Raw genomic sequence first — 15,017 nt, forward strand, 5'->3', positions numbered from 1 at the left:
TTGCTCAGTTTTCACCTATCTATTGCTATTACTACATTGCCTAACTTGTTCGCAATCCACTTGGGAAGTGTTGCTAGTGTGTTTAAGAGGTGAGTTCTGTATAACTTGTCCTTTCCATCCCTTTTAAGGAATTACTAGAGTGCCATTTTTGCCTGTTTGACCCTGTGCCATTATGCTCAGTTTTCACTCTGGCTCAAACTTGTCTATAATTTAAATAGGGAGCTGTGTATACTTTTATTGACTGTTTTAACTTGCTTTTATAATTGTGATTTATGTGTTGAACTAGAAGTGTGTAAAATAAATATATATATATTCTTTTTAATACAAAGCTTTGGTCAGTGTTTCCTTGTACGATAGTAATGTAGTCCTATTGTGTAAACCCTGAATACTGCTCATCTCCCACTTGAGATAAGTCTGACTGCCTAGCCACAGCTACCACCTAATCTTTGTGGTACAGACTGATACTAAAGGGGATTTCTTGCATATACATGTGGTCTTAATCTGCTGTAGTGCTCCCCAAGGGAACTGCAGTGGATTCTGCCTAACAAGGTTTCACAGGCACTCCACTCACATTAAGGTATGCCTTAATCATAGTGGGCCTCATTACAAGTTTGGCGGTAGCCATGCCGCTATTGGCGGCATGGCTGCCGCCAAACTCGGGTCCAGGTCCGGGTCCTCAGAATGAGGAATTACCGGGCCATTCCGAGTTCGGAAGGCCCTGTAATTCCTCCCTCCAACGACCCGGACCCGGCCCTTCCCCATTCCCATTTCAGCCCCCATAGGGCTGAATGGGAATAGGAGAGGGAGCAAACAACGGGCCATTATGAGATGGCCCGTTGTTTGCTCCCTCTTCCCCTTGCGGGACCCGTTAGCAAGTCTAGTTTTCCCAGGCGTGCTTACCGTGTCCCGCGAGGGGAACTCGGAATGCGGCGGTACGGGGTTGACGCCGCCAGCACCTTTTACGGTGCCGTTAACCCCGTACCGCCAGGGTCGTAATGAGGCCCAGTGAAATGTTTTACCATGGCTGTTTAGATATAGGGTAACAGCATAACACTGAGACAAGTGAAATTAGAAACTGAGTACTGAGACTAGGAAATACATTAGAATGTAGGCTTATTTTACCTATTCCAGTTGAATTATTATTACGTGAGTTAACAGTACTTCCAAGGGGTGTACACTTACCCACATTAGATGTACATAGACTAGACAGATGGTCTCCTGCATAATCAAGCGTTCTTGATGCTATAATAATCACGATGCTACATAATACTTAAAACCATTGCACCCCTCCCATCCCTCCCATGTAATATTTGTGTCAAATATGCTACACTTCCTTGAATGTGTTTCCCCTGTATCGCCAGAGACTTGATTGTGCCTCTGAAGGAAATAGTTGATTATTTACTGATGGTCAGGCAAAATGCTTATAGACTTTTTCTCTATATTGTCACCGCTCAAGAAGAAGAATTGATAAACTCGAAACGCGTCAGCCGTATAACTTGAACTTTACACATGCAATGTGGGAATGGCTCACACAAGCCGTTTATTTGGGACTTTGTATATGCACTACAAAGGAGAAGAACTTTTGTTTACATTAAACTATCACCCTTTATGAAATGAATCATAAGTGTTGTGTTTGACATTGACAATTGTTGAAATTTGAAATAGATACCATTGTTTGAAGTATAAAAGTATTGATAACCGTCTGATGGCGGTATAACAATAGCGTGCAGGGGACGGGAGGGTTCCCGTTTTGGATCCTCTTTTCTTGTTTGCTTATATGTACTAGTGGGCTTGTGCCAGGTCCACTTTTCCTCCCCTGCACCTTAAACTGGTAATCAAACATAGAAGCTAAGACTGAAAACGTTTACACATAAACCTTGGAGTGCTCGAGCAATCTCTTTTCACAACTCCACAGTCAGTGTCCTATGGAGCGGATTTGAAGGGTTTTATCCAGACAGTTTCCCTTCTATTTGTTAGAAATGATTTAATCCAGAGTAGGGCTAAGTCTGTTATTCTTATTTCTTCTATTCTCTTGATGAGGATGTCATAGTTGACTGAGTCAAAAGCTGGGAAGAGGTCTTGTAGAATAAGGGCAGAGTTTGTTCCAGAGTCTGCATTTGTCTTTAGGTCATCCCAGATGGATAGGAGTGCCGGTCCTGCTCCCCTCGTGGGTTTAAAGCCAACTTGTGCCTGGTCCAGCAGCAGGTGTTTTTCTGTGTTCTTGTGTTAGTTTGTAGACGTAGGTGTCTAGTAGTTTTGCTGGGTAGGAAATGTTTGAAATCGGTCTGTAGTTGGAGAGGTATTCCACGTCTCCTCCCGTGTCCTTGAGTAGGGGTTTGATGGGCACCAATTTGAATCATTGTGGTACTTTCCCTGTTGCGAGTGACAGGTCAAAAAGTATTTAATAGTAATAGTATTTTGCACAATGTAATATCCCCCCCCCCCCGAGTATATACGTGAAGTGTGAAACCTATGCACATGTAGGCTTGCTTCTGTTTTAGTCTTTCATCAATCATGAATGTTTTGTAATAACTGGCAGTTTCATCTTACAGTGAGATAATATGCTCTGCTTAAAACACATTTTGAGAAATCACTTCATTTCGCGGGTCATCAAGTATTCATGAAACCAAATAACAAGACACTTTCCTTTAATTCTATACATGAATCATACTTCACAAACTGCCTCTCTGATAATATGGTATAGTAACTTTACTTTCCAAAAACAGCAGGGCCCAGGAGACTTTGTAAGTAGTGGATGCTTTGGGCATCCAAGTAGTCCATGTCAACACCTTTTATGAATTTCCAATGTCGCCACAGGTCACGGATTTCCTTGAGCGTCTTCATTTAGAACATGTATGTGCCCCTGTGTGATTTCTTGTGATGTAGGAATAGGTCAGGCTTCGCTACAAACCCATAGTGTAATTTCTCTGATGTATCACCAGTTTCTCATTACGCTTGTAAGCTTCATCATAGTGAGAACATGTAAGTGTGATTTCATTGGTGCAGCCCTAGTTTCCCTTATTGCTTGAAAGACATTGCATTCAGAACATGTTTATGGTTTGTCATCAGTGTGATTTCTATGATGTATCACAAAGTGATTATTTCGCTTGAAAGCCTTATCACATTCAGAACATGTATGGTTTCACCCCAGTGTGAATTCTCCGATGACTCAATAGTTCACTCTTTTGCTTGAAAGCCATACCACATTCAGAGCACGCATATGGTTTCACCCCTGTGTGATTTCTCTGATGTGTCAATAGATGACCCCTTTGCCTGAAAGCCTTATTACATTCAGAGCACGCATATGGTTTCCCCACAGTGTGATTTCTCTGATGAGTCAATAGATGACCACTTTGCTTGAAAGCCTTAGCACATTCAGGACATGTATATGGTTTCACCCCAGTGTGATTTCTCTGGTGTCTCAATAGATTACTCTTATCTGTGAAAGCCTTATCACATTCAGGACATGCATATGGTTTCTCCTCAGTGTGAATTCTCTGGTGTGTCAATAGATGACCACTTTTCTTGAAAGCCTTAGCACATTCAGAGCATGTGTATGGTTTTTCTCCAGTGTGATTTCTCTGGTGAATCAATAGTTCACACTTTCGCTTGAAAGACTTATCACATTCAGAGCACGCATATGGTTTCACCCCTGTGTGATTTCTCTGGTGTCTCAATAGGTCACTCTTTCGCTTGAAAGCCTTATCACATTCAGAACATGCATATGGTTTTACCCCAGTGTGATTTCTCTGATGAATCATTAGTTCACTCTTTTGCTTGAAAGCCTTAGCACATTCAGAGCATGTGTATGGTTTTTCCCCAGTGTGATTTCTCTGGTGAATCAATAGTTCACTCTTTCGCTTGAAAGACTTATCACATTCAGAACATGAATATGGTTTTTCCCCAGTGTGATTTCTCTGGTGAATCAATAGTTCACTCTTTCGCTTGAAAGCCATATCACATTCAGAACACGGATATGGCTTCACCCCAGTGTGATTTCTCAGATGAATCCATAGATGACTCCTTTGCTTGAAAGCCTTATCACATTCAGAACATGTATATGGTTTTTCCCCAGTGTGATTTCTCTGATGAATCAGTAGTTCACTCTTTTGCTTGAAAGCCTTAGCACATTCAGAGCATGTGTATGGTTTTTCTCCAGTGTGATTTCTCTGGTGAATCAATAGTTCACACTTTCGCTTGAAAGACTTATCACATTCAGAGCACGCATATGGTTTCACCCCTGTGTGATTTTTCTGGTGTCTCAATAGGTCACTCTTTCGCTTGAAAGCCTTATCACATTCAGAACATGTATATGGTTTTTCCCCAGTGTGATTTCTCTGATGAATCAATAGTTCACTCTTTTGCTTGAAAGCCTTAGCACATTCAGAGCATGTGTATGGTTTCACCCCTGTGTGATTTCTCTGGTGTCTCAATAGGTCACTCTTTCGCTTGAAAGCCTTATCACATTCAGAACATGTATATGGTTTTTCCCCAGTGTGATTTCTCTGGTGTCTCAATAGGTCACTCTTTTGCTTGAAAGCCTTACCACATTCAGAGCACGCATATGGTTTCTCCCCAGTGTGATTTCTCTGATGAGTCAATAGATGACCCCTTTGCCTGAAAGCCTTATTACATTCAGAACATGCATATGGTTTCATCCCTGTGTGAATTCTCTGATTTATCAATAGATTATTTGTTTCTGTAAAAGCCTTGCAGCTTTCAAAACATTTATGTTCTTTTGCTTCAGTGAGAAATCTCTGATGTTGCCATAAATAACCAGTTTCATTGAAAGTTGTTTCACATTCAGACAATTCAAAGGGTAACTCCATTGTGAGGGTGTTCATTTTTAAATAGCGATTTCTGTGTAAGGAGTTCCTTGTCCAATTCAAAATAGTTTCACAATGATCTTAATCTCTCGGGTGGTCTCACCAAGTCAGGTGCATTTTTATACACATGAATGTCAAGACAGAACCTCAATCTTCGTCCAGAACAGGCAAGTCTGAAAATAAAAAGCTTGTGCTTGCAAACTTTCCATGTCTAGAGCAGTTTGCAGACTTGTGGTTTTCATGCTTTTGGGTTTAGATCCTAGCAGCTGCCACTGGACCACCAGCACCACAGCAGCATCAAGTCCAAAGCTGGTGTTGAGCACTTTTTTATTACTGAATGTGGTGCAATGCATGAACATGCCCAGCCATTCTTATTAGCCTCTCATCAGTGTAGTGGCCACAGATTACCTCTCTATTGATTGGTACTGACTGGACATAGGCACTAGATGATTCCTCCAAAATCATTAATAATTGCATCTTTTTCTTGTTGCAAAATCTCTTCAGTCTGTAAAATATTTTTCCCACAGTAAGAGACTCGAAGCTGGTAGTGACTGTCGTGAGGAAGAACATGTTTCCAAGACTCAGCTATCAGAGGAATCCTTTTTTTAACAAACACTTTTAAAATCATGTCACTGTTTTCCATGCTTCCTGCTTTGCTGCCCTGTTTGAAAGAAAAGGAAAATCAGGATTAGTGTTGCATAAGAGATAAATACATATTTCTTGGTTTAAATAGAAAATGTGAACAAGCAAAAAGGCACTTTTCAGCTTATGAAATCCTGAACTTCTACTGAATGTCTTATGGACACAGAGTTAAATGAATAGAGTAAGGAGCCCTCAACATCATGGAAAGGGTTCACGCAGAAATCAAGAACCAAGAGACACATTGACCATTCCCACATCACATGGCACATAAATTAATAACGATGTGCACCACTAGCCCACAGGCAGGATGAACACAATGTGGTGACGGGTTGTCACTGAGGCGACACCCTGTCAGTCGGTCATGGCTGGTTTTGTTAAGTCTAAAGAAGATAGGAACACTGCACTACCCAATTTATTCATTAAATCGTCGATCCATGGCATGGGGTAGGCGTCAAAAGCCGAAATTGTGTTAACCTGTCAGAAGTCGATACAAAACCGCAAGGAGTGGTTGGGTTTTGGTACCAAAACGATCAGTGAGGGCCAGGGACTATAAGAAGGCTCTATAATGTTGGCTCATTACATAGTTTCCATTTCAATTACTATCTTTTTCCTAGATTCTGGGAGTCAATAGGGTTTTAGATGGACTACCTTTCCCTTTGGGGTGGCACAAGCCCTGAACTCTACCTGGCTTTTTTGCAAAATACATCTGGGAAAGAACTAACAATATTGTTCATGTCTCTCTGTTTCCCCTTTAGGAAATTCTGTGGGATAAGGTCTGTGTTACTTCCTCCGGTACCAAACAGGCTAGTGTGGAGGATATTGGATTTTCCTTCAATTCCTTTAGCAGGATAACATGATAGAGATGGGTCTTTGGTCTGGTTGGGCTGCTCTATAAGTACATGCACCTGTGCGTGCTATTATCTCATAGGGTCCGTGCCACTGAGACTAGTTTATTCTCAGAGGTGGGTAAGAGGACAAACACTTTCTGACCCACTGAGAAAGCGCAGAGATTCACCTTTTTATCATAGTCTTGTTCGGTCTGGGCTTTCTCCATATGTGCTTGTGCCAAGGTTCTAACTAGGGCCATATGATCTCTTAGTCAGGTGGCAGCCTGGGACAGAGGTACTAGTGCTTCTTCTCTTTCTTCCCAGGATTCTATGAGCATATCTAATACATCTTGGGGCTCCCTACAGTAGAGTAATTCAATCTGAGAGAATCCGGTAGATGCTTGAACACTTTCTTACTGTGTTTTATTAAATCTCTCCACTTATCAGTCTGTCTGGGGGTGGTAAATTGAGGTTCTCAGAGTGGCGATAAGTAATATTTATTTTATCTCTGTGATCAGTTTGCTCATAAAGTTCTTTCCCTGGTCTGTTTGAATCTCCCTGGGTAAGCCTACTCGAGAAAAGAAGTGCACAGATGTTTTAAAATCTGTTGGGTAGTGCCGTTTCTCATGGGGACGGCTTCAGGGTATCTGGCAGATTAATGTATTCCGCAATTTCGAGGTTTCTAAGGGGCCTACGATGTCCATGACTATTTGGGAAAAGGGGACTTTGTTTATGGGTAGTGGGTTCAAGGGTGCCATTTAAGTAATATGTGAGCCGCTTTCTGATGTATTACACTTTTGGATACTGTTCTTTATATCCACAGGTAAACAGGGCCAACAGAACATGCCACTAATGTGGGCTTGAGTCTTAGACTGTCCCAAGTGTGTCCCCCACCCCCCTCCGGTCAAATGGGAGTGTGCAATTGCCAGCGCTATCTTCCTGTGTGTCTTGGGTATCACCAGCTGTGTTTCATTCAAACCTTCCAGTTTCTCTCCCATTAAGGAGACCTTGTTTCAAAAAGAAAAAAGGGGCTGCCTTTTCCTAGGCCTTCACCCTCAGTTGTTACCTGTAAGAAGGCCTCAGCCAGTATGGGATGTATTTTTCGCTGGGAAAATGCTAAATCAGGGAGGATAGTTGCCTCATCATTCAGGGGGGACTGATGTCTGTTAGCTTTTCGGACTCTCCAACACGCTGATCACCTCTCTCTGTTTCCTTAACTTCCCTCTCCTCTTCAAAGTGGGGAAACAAAGCCATTTCAAGAATTCCCTGGGATATTGCATCTCCAGGTCTTATTTTTCCCATGGTTTAAAAAAAAAAACGTTTATATCTCCTCCAAAGTCCGGATCTATGACTCCTGCACAAATGTCTAAGGAACAAGTTACTTACCTGTAACTGTTGTTCTCCAGCATGGGGTCTGGCATGGATTCACATGCTCATGAATATTCACCGTCGTTAGGCTGGGAATCCTCGGGAAAGAAATAAATAGGTTTCAGTTTCATTTCTGAACTGTCTTTCTCCTAACAACCAATCACTAAGCACTGGGTCATACTGCCGTAGCCATCGCCTGCCCTCTACCTACGCCCCTCCTCTAGCAGCCATCTTCAGATTTGGTAGCACGTAAAGTGGCATTAGGACCAAGAGAAGAGCTGCAGAGGGGTGGGCGGGAGGGTTCGCATGTGAATCCATGCCAGACCCATGCTGGAGAACAACAGTTACAGGTAAGTAACTTGTTCCTTCTCCAGCATGGGGACTGGCATGGATTCACATGCTCGTGAATAAAGAATCCATTGCAGTACACACATACACAACCACGGGAGGTGGCAAGGCTCAACCGAAGCAATCTCTTTCCTCCTCACCAGGCTCACCTTCAAACGAACAGGTTGCGCAGCACTGCTTAGCTGACTCTGGACTGCTCCTTGCAGTAGAATTTCATGAAGGTGTACGTCGACCTCCACATAGAATCCTTGCAGATGTCCAGTAGGAATAAATATTGGATGGGGCGCCTGGTTGCTGCCTTGCTCAGCCCAGGTAGGTACACTTATATAAACAACACAATTGAGCAAGGTCATGGAGGTCTAACTGCTGAGATAGAAATACTGAATCCTGAGTTTTTCAGACAAGGACTTGGTGGACACAGGTTTGTTGTACAAGTCTGTATACTGCAGTTCTTATTTAATTTGTGTGCAGTAAGTGTAAAGATACACTTGAATCTATGAGGCATAGGATATTCAACATTAAAACATACATGGTGTAGTGCCTGAATTATACAAATCAAATGACAAATGTCCTTGCTTTTATTTGGAGGCTGTCAATTCGATAGAGTTCTAGCAGCAGGCAGTGCAATGAATGCGGTTTGGAATCCGGGAGAAACAAATGTGGATTGTGAACTGTGAGCCGCGCAGGAGACGAGAGACTGACCGCCAGCACACTCTGAGCAGCGGTCCTGAAATAAATACGCGTTTGCAGAAGTGAGAAATCCACATTTGTTTCTCCCGGATTCCAAACCGCATTCATTGCACTGCCTGCTGCTATAACTCTATCGAATTGAAAGGCTCCAAATAGGAATGGCCATCCAGCAGAAGTAGAATTCTTCTGCCCATCTCAGTGTACATAGAAACTAAGATGCCTTAAACCATTGTGCTTTTTCGGATTCGACTACATAGGATACTTCAGTCACAAGAATATTCCATTCTGATGAAGGTCTACTACACCACTGCTTCCCAAGTTTAGCTTTAATTGGCCGAAACACTGTTGTGTTGACTTGTTTATGTTGTTGTTCACCTTTTGATTGTTTTCACACAAATGTGCTAATGACCTGACTATTACCTCACTGAGTTCTCAAGTTTCCTCCCCAAGGGACCTGTAGAGAATGTAAAAGCAAGAAAATTTGATATTTCAAATATTTGGCATTTGATTTGTATAATTCAGGTACTACACCATGTATGTTTTAATGTTGAATATCCTATGCCTCATAGATTCAAGTGTATCTTTACACTTACTGCACACAAATTAAATAAGAACTGCAGTATACAGACTTTTTCAACAAACCTGTGTCCACCAGTACCGTTATTAGCCCCTTCCCCATTCCCATTGAGCTCTATGGGGGCTCAAATGGGAATGGGGAATGGATCCCGGAATGGGGACTTACCGGTCCCGCTAGGGTCAGAATAGACCGGTAAGTCCCTATTCCGGGAACCCGGACCCCGACAGCGGTAGGGGGTAGCCATGGCACTAATAGCGCCATGGCTACCATCTACTGTGTAATGAGGCCCCTTGTCTGAAAAACTCAGGATTCAGTATTTCTATCTTAGACCTCCATGACCTTGCTCAATTGTGTTGTTTATATAGATGTCCAGTAGGGGCACACCAGACAGGATTGCCATTGTAGCAGCGATCGCTCAGGTAGAGTGGGCTCTCGGACGGCCAGGGAGCGGTTGGTTTGCCAACCGGTGAGAGTGAGTGATACAGCCGGAGAGCCATCTGGAAATGGAAGCCTTGGACAGGGCCTTCCCATGGTCACAGGACCAAAGTTCACAAAAAGTTACGAAGACTTCTGGAAACACTTTGTGCGGCCCACATAAAACTTCAGAGATCTAGCCACATCCAGCGAGTGCAAAGTACTTTCAGCCAGTGATAAAGGCGTCGGAAAAAAACTCAGTTCGTTTAGATGAAATTCTGACAGAACCTTGGGCATGAAGGAGTATTGCTTCCGCAGCACCACCCTCGTGTCGTGAAAGGTCAGGTAAGGCCGCTTGCATTACAGAGCCTGGATCTCACCTACACGTCTTGCAGAGTTAATGGCCATGAGGAAAGCAGTCTTCCACGACAGAAACTTGAGTGGAGCTGAATGCATAGGTTCGAATGGAGGCCCCATGAGCCTAGTCAACACCACATTGAGTTCCCACGCCGGGGCCGGAGCCTTCACCGGTGGGAATGAGTGGAACAGTCCTTTGATGAACTCCTTAACAAGACGGCGCGAACACAGAGAAGACCGTCCCAGAGATCTGGTGTAGCAGGAGATAGCCGCTAGATGTACCTTAATGAAGGTATGAGCCAGTCCCGATTGAGCCAACAACGGTAAATACAGGAGTACTTGAGGGGCCGTACCCAGTAGTGTTGATCTTCTGTGAACGGTACCAAATTGCAAAGCGCTTCCACTTTTGTCTGTAGCATTTTAAAGTAGATGACGGCCTGGCCTTGACGAAAATTTATTTGCAATCCGCAGGAAGATTGTAGCCACCGAATTCTAACGCTGCAGGAGCCAGGCCTTCAGGTTCAGCGATCCGGGGTCACGGTGATGAATGGCGCTGCCTTCCCTGGCGAGAAGATCTGCGACCACCGGCAGCTTGACTGGTGGGGAAGCTGACATGCTGAGAAGGTCTGGGTACCAGATCTGCTTCAGCCACGCTGGCGCGACAAGGATCAATCATCTTACACTGGTACCATCTGAGTTGATTGATGACTCGAAGAAGCAACGGCAACGGAAGGAATGCATACAGAAACAGGCCTTCCCAAGGGAATGAGAATGCAACCCCCATGCTCCTCTGCTGGGGCAATCTGCTGGCAAACCTCCGGCACTTGGTGTTCATCGCCGTCGCAAACAGGTCAATCTGGGGACAGCCCCATCTGAGGAAAAGGTTCTCCACTAGGTCCTGACGAAGTTCCCACTCATGGCAAGAGTGAAGCTCCCTGATGAGGGAGTCAGCGACCGTGTTCTTTACTCCTGCCAGATGAAACGGAATGAGGATCAACCCTTGGGCGACAGCCCAGCGCCACAAGTCCTGTGCCTCTTTGGAGATCTGGTTCCCCCCTGCTTCCAGATGTAAAACATTGTGGTGGTATTGTCTGTAAAGACCCTCACCACCTTGCCCCTGAGGGACGGCAGGAACGACTTGATGGCCCAAAACTCTGCCCGTAGCTCTAGGACATTAATGTGTAACATCTGTTCCTCCGATAGCCATAGGCCTCTGGTGTGAAGACATCCTGTGTGGGCTCCCCATCCTTCCAACAAAGCAATCCTTTGTAACAGTCGCGTGGTATGGGTATCTCTGGAAATCTGTGCCTCCGGCCAGATTGGAGCACACACCCCAACACCTCGTCAAGCGCGATCCTGTCCTGGAAGCCTCTGGACACCGGGACCCAACGGGTGTCGAGGAACTCCTGTAGAGGGTGCATCCACAACCTGCTGAGTCAAATCAGAGGCGCTGTGTGGTCAACGGCGACCTCCCTTGACTTGGCTCGGATGAGCCAGTCATCCAGGTAAGGGTAAACGTGGGTCCCACAGGGACCGAGCACCTTGGGCGCTGACTTCAGTCCGAAAGGCAGAGCCTTGAATTGGTATTGCTTCCCTTGAAGGCCGAAGTGCAGAAACCTGCTGTGTCCTTTGTGAATGGGGATGTGGAAGTACGCATCCTCCAGGTCCAACGATGACAGAAAGTCTCTCTCCTCCAACTGGCCAAGCACATGTTGAAGGGTGACCATTCTGAATTTCTGGGACTTTATGTATTTGTTCTGTCGTCAGAGGTCGAGAATGGGCCTCCATCCACCCGGTCTTCTTTCGTCCGAGGAAGTACCTTGAGTAAACTCCAGAGCCACTTCAAAACTAGCTCTATCGCCCCTTTTTTTAACATGGCCGAACCTCCAGTCGCAGCTAAGGGATGTGGTTTTCCTGCCAGGCCACCGGTGGTATACGCAGACACCATCATTGGAACTTTAGAGTATGTCCGTGGGCGAGAGCGTCCAAGCACCCAACGGTCGGTGGAGATGGTCGTCTACCCGCTGATGAAGTTCGCTAGCCGGCCTCTCACTGGGTGCACGGGAGGGGGCCCGACTTCCTGGCTGGTTCAATCTTGCTTGGAGGTCGACGGTCCGCCTTGAGGTCCCTGACAACGTCTGCCTCCATAGGCCTTGGAGCAGCCCCTGTTGGTTTCCTGGGCAGAGGAGCCAAAGGGCTAGCGGTAAGAGGAGGAGCCCCCACCAAAGCCCCTCGAAGACCGGTTAGACTTACCTCCTGAAGAACGAAAGGACAGCCGTCATGGCTGTAGCGTTCCCAGGGCACATGCCATCTCTGTGTCCGTCTCGATGGCCTGGAGGGATTCATCCACAGCCCTACCAAACAGGTTGTCTCCGTCAAAGGGCATATCCAAAACCCTTGTCTGGTCCTCCTGTCTAAAGTTGGTAGGCTTGAGCCAGCCACGGCGGCAAAGGCAGACACTGTTTCCCATCTGGCAGAATCCCGCCTCCTCAATGTCCATGGCTACCGTGATGGCGTGGTCCGACGCCATTTCGCCTTCTTGAAGGATCTCCAAAGCATCTGCCCACTTATCGGGGAGGAAGTCCAGGAGTGGAGTTAGCTTAAAGCATGACGCCCGGTCGCATCTGGCCACGATAGTGAGGGCATTGGCAGCCTTGACTGTCGTAGCCACCAAGTAGATAACCTTTATACCCATCGAATCCAATTTCTTCCCCTCGCTGTCCGAAGGGGTAGCCGACACAGATGATGTTAAACTCAATGATTTCTTCTTGGCAGCCGCCGAGACCACCAAGTCCGGTGACGGTTGGGACCGCAACACTTGGGCGCATTGTCTGGCGCCCTGCACTTCTTTTCCAGCCAGTCTCTCTTTGCTGGGGCTGTAGAGGGGTTCTTCATCAGAGCCAGCCCTTCATCCAAAACATCATCCAGGAGCGGGACCGAAAGGATCGTCTTCCTTTTCGCTTCCCGGCGCTGGTATAAGAAGCCTTCTTTTCCTCTAGCATGAGCTGGTGTTAGGGAGAATTCTCTGTATAGGCTGAATTTCCTAACCTAGTGAGTCCCCCAGCAGCTTTGCTGGATTTCTGGAGTTTGTTTTTTTCCATCCTGCCAAGAGTGAGACTCTTTTCCTCCCACTCTTGGACATGTATGTGTGTAATTCCTTTGAATGTCAATGTGTTCTATGGGCTATGGGGTCTTTTACTCCATATGGTCTCATATGTTTTTCTATGTGTGTTACACCGCACCCTACGTGCCCTAGCGCTAGGGCATCCTAGCGGACCCCCACCATAGACTTCATACCCGGGGACTGACTACTGTTTTCCCGGGCATGTAAAGTCACCATTGGCTTTACTAGACCTAAATTTACTAACAGAACTAGTACAAACCATCTTATTGTGGACGTACTAGTAGGGGTAATTCGATTACTCCTGGATCTGTTATTCGAGGGGGCACTGTCCCGTCCCCCTTCGTCGAGTTTTGGCTGGTGGCAGTGGAAACTACTTGTTATGTTCGACCCCGAACATAACCCTATGGGATTCGTCCCATTGTTGGAGATTGATACTTTTTCTCATTAATCTCTAACGTACCACCGGTCTACTTATCTTAAATAAGTTTATCGGATGGTATTTTCTGCCAGAACTCGGTTTGTAAAATGGCGTCTGTGTTCGTCTCTGTGACTCCTAAACCAAAGGTTGAGCCCTTTGTTCCACTTTTGGCGGGCTCTGTACAGAGACCCTCCAAAGTGGTGCCATTCTGTCTGGGTTACCACAGGGGTGTGGGAGGGGGTTTAGGCACCCTGGACCGAGTTGCCTTGCCAACTCCGGTCGCACTCTGGAGTGATTGGCCCAAGTGGTGAGCCTCCCCGCTCACCACTTAGCATGTGTTGATTGACAGCTAGGCTGAATGAATGGGGGTTTTCTGCATAAAAGCAGGGCTTTTGGGACTGGATCTTCAGAAGTCGCCACAGGACCTAAGAATCTGACGAGGGTAAAGCTGAGCCGACCTGCAACGACGACACCTCCGGTGGAGCCCTGCGGAACCGACTCACCACTTCCCGACGACAGAGGAGAGCTCCCTGCCGGAGAGTCTCTTCCCCTGACTATTGGAAACAACCAGTCCCCTTTGCTTTTTCTTCGCCTCAGGACGCAGTGGTCGAATTGCCCGTGCAGAGCACCTCGGCAACCGGATAGCCACTACCCCTGTACCGCGACCAAAAGGTGGTGCCTTGTGACGGAGCACTCCGCGGCTGGTCTCTTCCCTGGTGGTGCACCGGACTTCACTTTTCTTCGACGACGAGATCATCTCTACTCTTGGCAAAGACCCGACGTGCATCCACCACCAGGAAGAACTGCCCCCGCCGGAGCTGCCCTCCACAACAAGGTACCGTGTCCGCCTGGCTTCCCTTTCGATCGGTTCGAGTGAGGTGTCTTAATCCTCTCCTTTCCGTTGGGTTGCCTCTAAGCTTTCTCACGTCTTGTTCTGAATTAGTTCAATCTGCCGATAACAATTTGCTACAAAGACTCGAACGCATCTCCACTAGAGACTTTTTGGGACATATCGCCTTGCCTCTCTCTGGGTGGGCCTGGCCTCTGAACTTTATGATCTATTGTGGTTCTTGCCTTCTTGCCTTGCATTTTACCCGTGAAGTATTGAACTGTGTTGATTTCGTAACCTGCTTATTTTTCTCTCCCGTCCTAACGAATATTAGAGTGCCATCTAGGAGGCATACACCTCTGTCTGCAAATAAGTGGTGCCGGTAGAACCTAGACTTGTCGAAGTATTGTTAGGGGGATTGAGCGTTTTCTTCTTCGTAGAGTAATTGTATTTGATTCGTGTGCCGTGATAGACCATAGTGTTTTTGATAGATGTTTCGTTATAAATAAATACCTTAATATCTTTACACTAAGCCTTGTTGCGTGTTTGCTTGTCTTACTGTGAAGAATTGCCCTATCTTGTATACTCCACATACTG

The 15,017-nt window shown here is 45.9% G+C and overlaps 1 pseudogene; it reads right to left on the reverse strand.

Annotated features, from left to right (window-relative positions):
• Positions 1 to 2,631: 2,631 nt before the first annotated feature.
• The window catches only part of LOC138511111 (zinc finger protein 268-like), a 61,535-nt pseudogene continuing 49,149 nt past the window's right edge, over positions 2,632 to 15,017 (reverse strand).

The sequence above is a fragment of the Ambystoma mexicanum genome, chromosome 6p (genome assembly GCF_040938575.1).
Source record: "Ambystoma mexicanum isolate Mex_15411 chromosome 6p, UKY_AmexF1_1, whole genome shotgun sequence".
Taxonomy (NCBI): Eukaryota; Metazoa; Chordata; class Amphibia; order Caudata; family Ambystomatidae; genus Ambystoma; species Ambystoma mexicanum.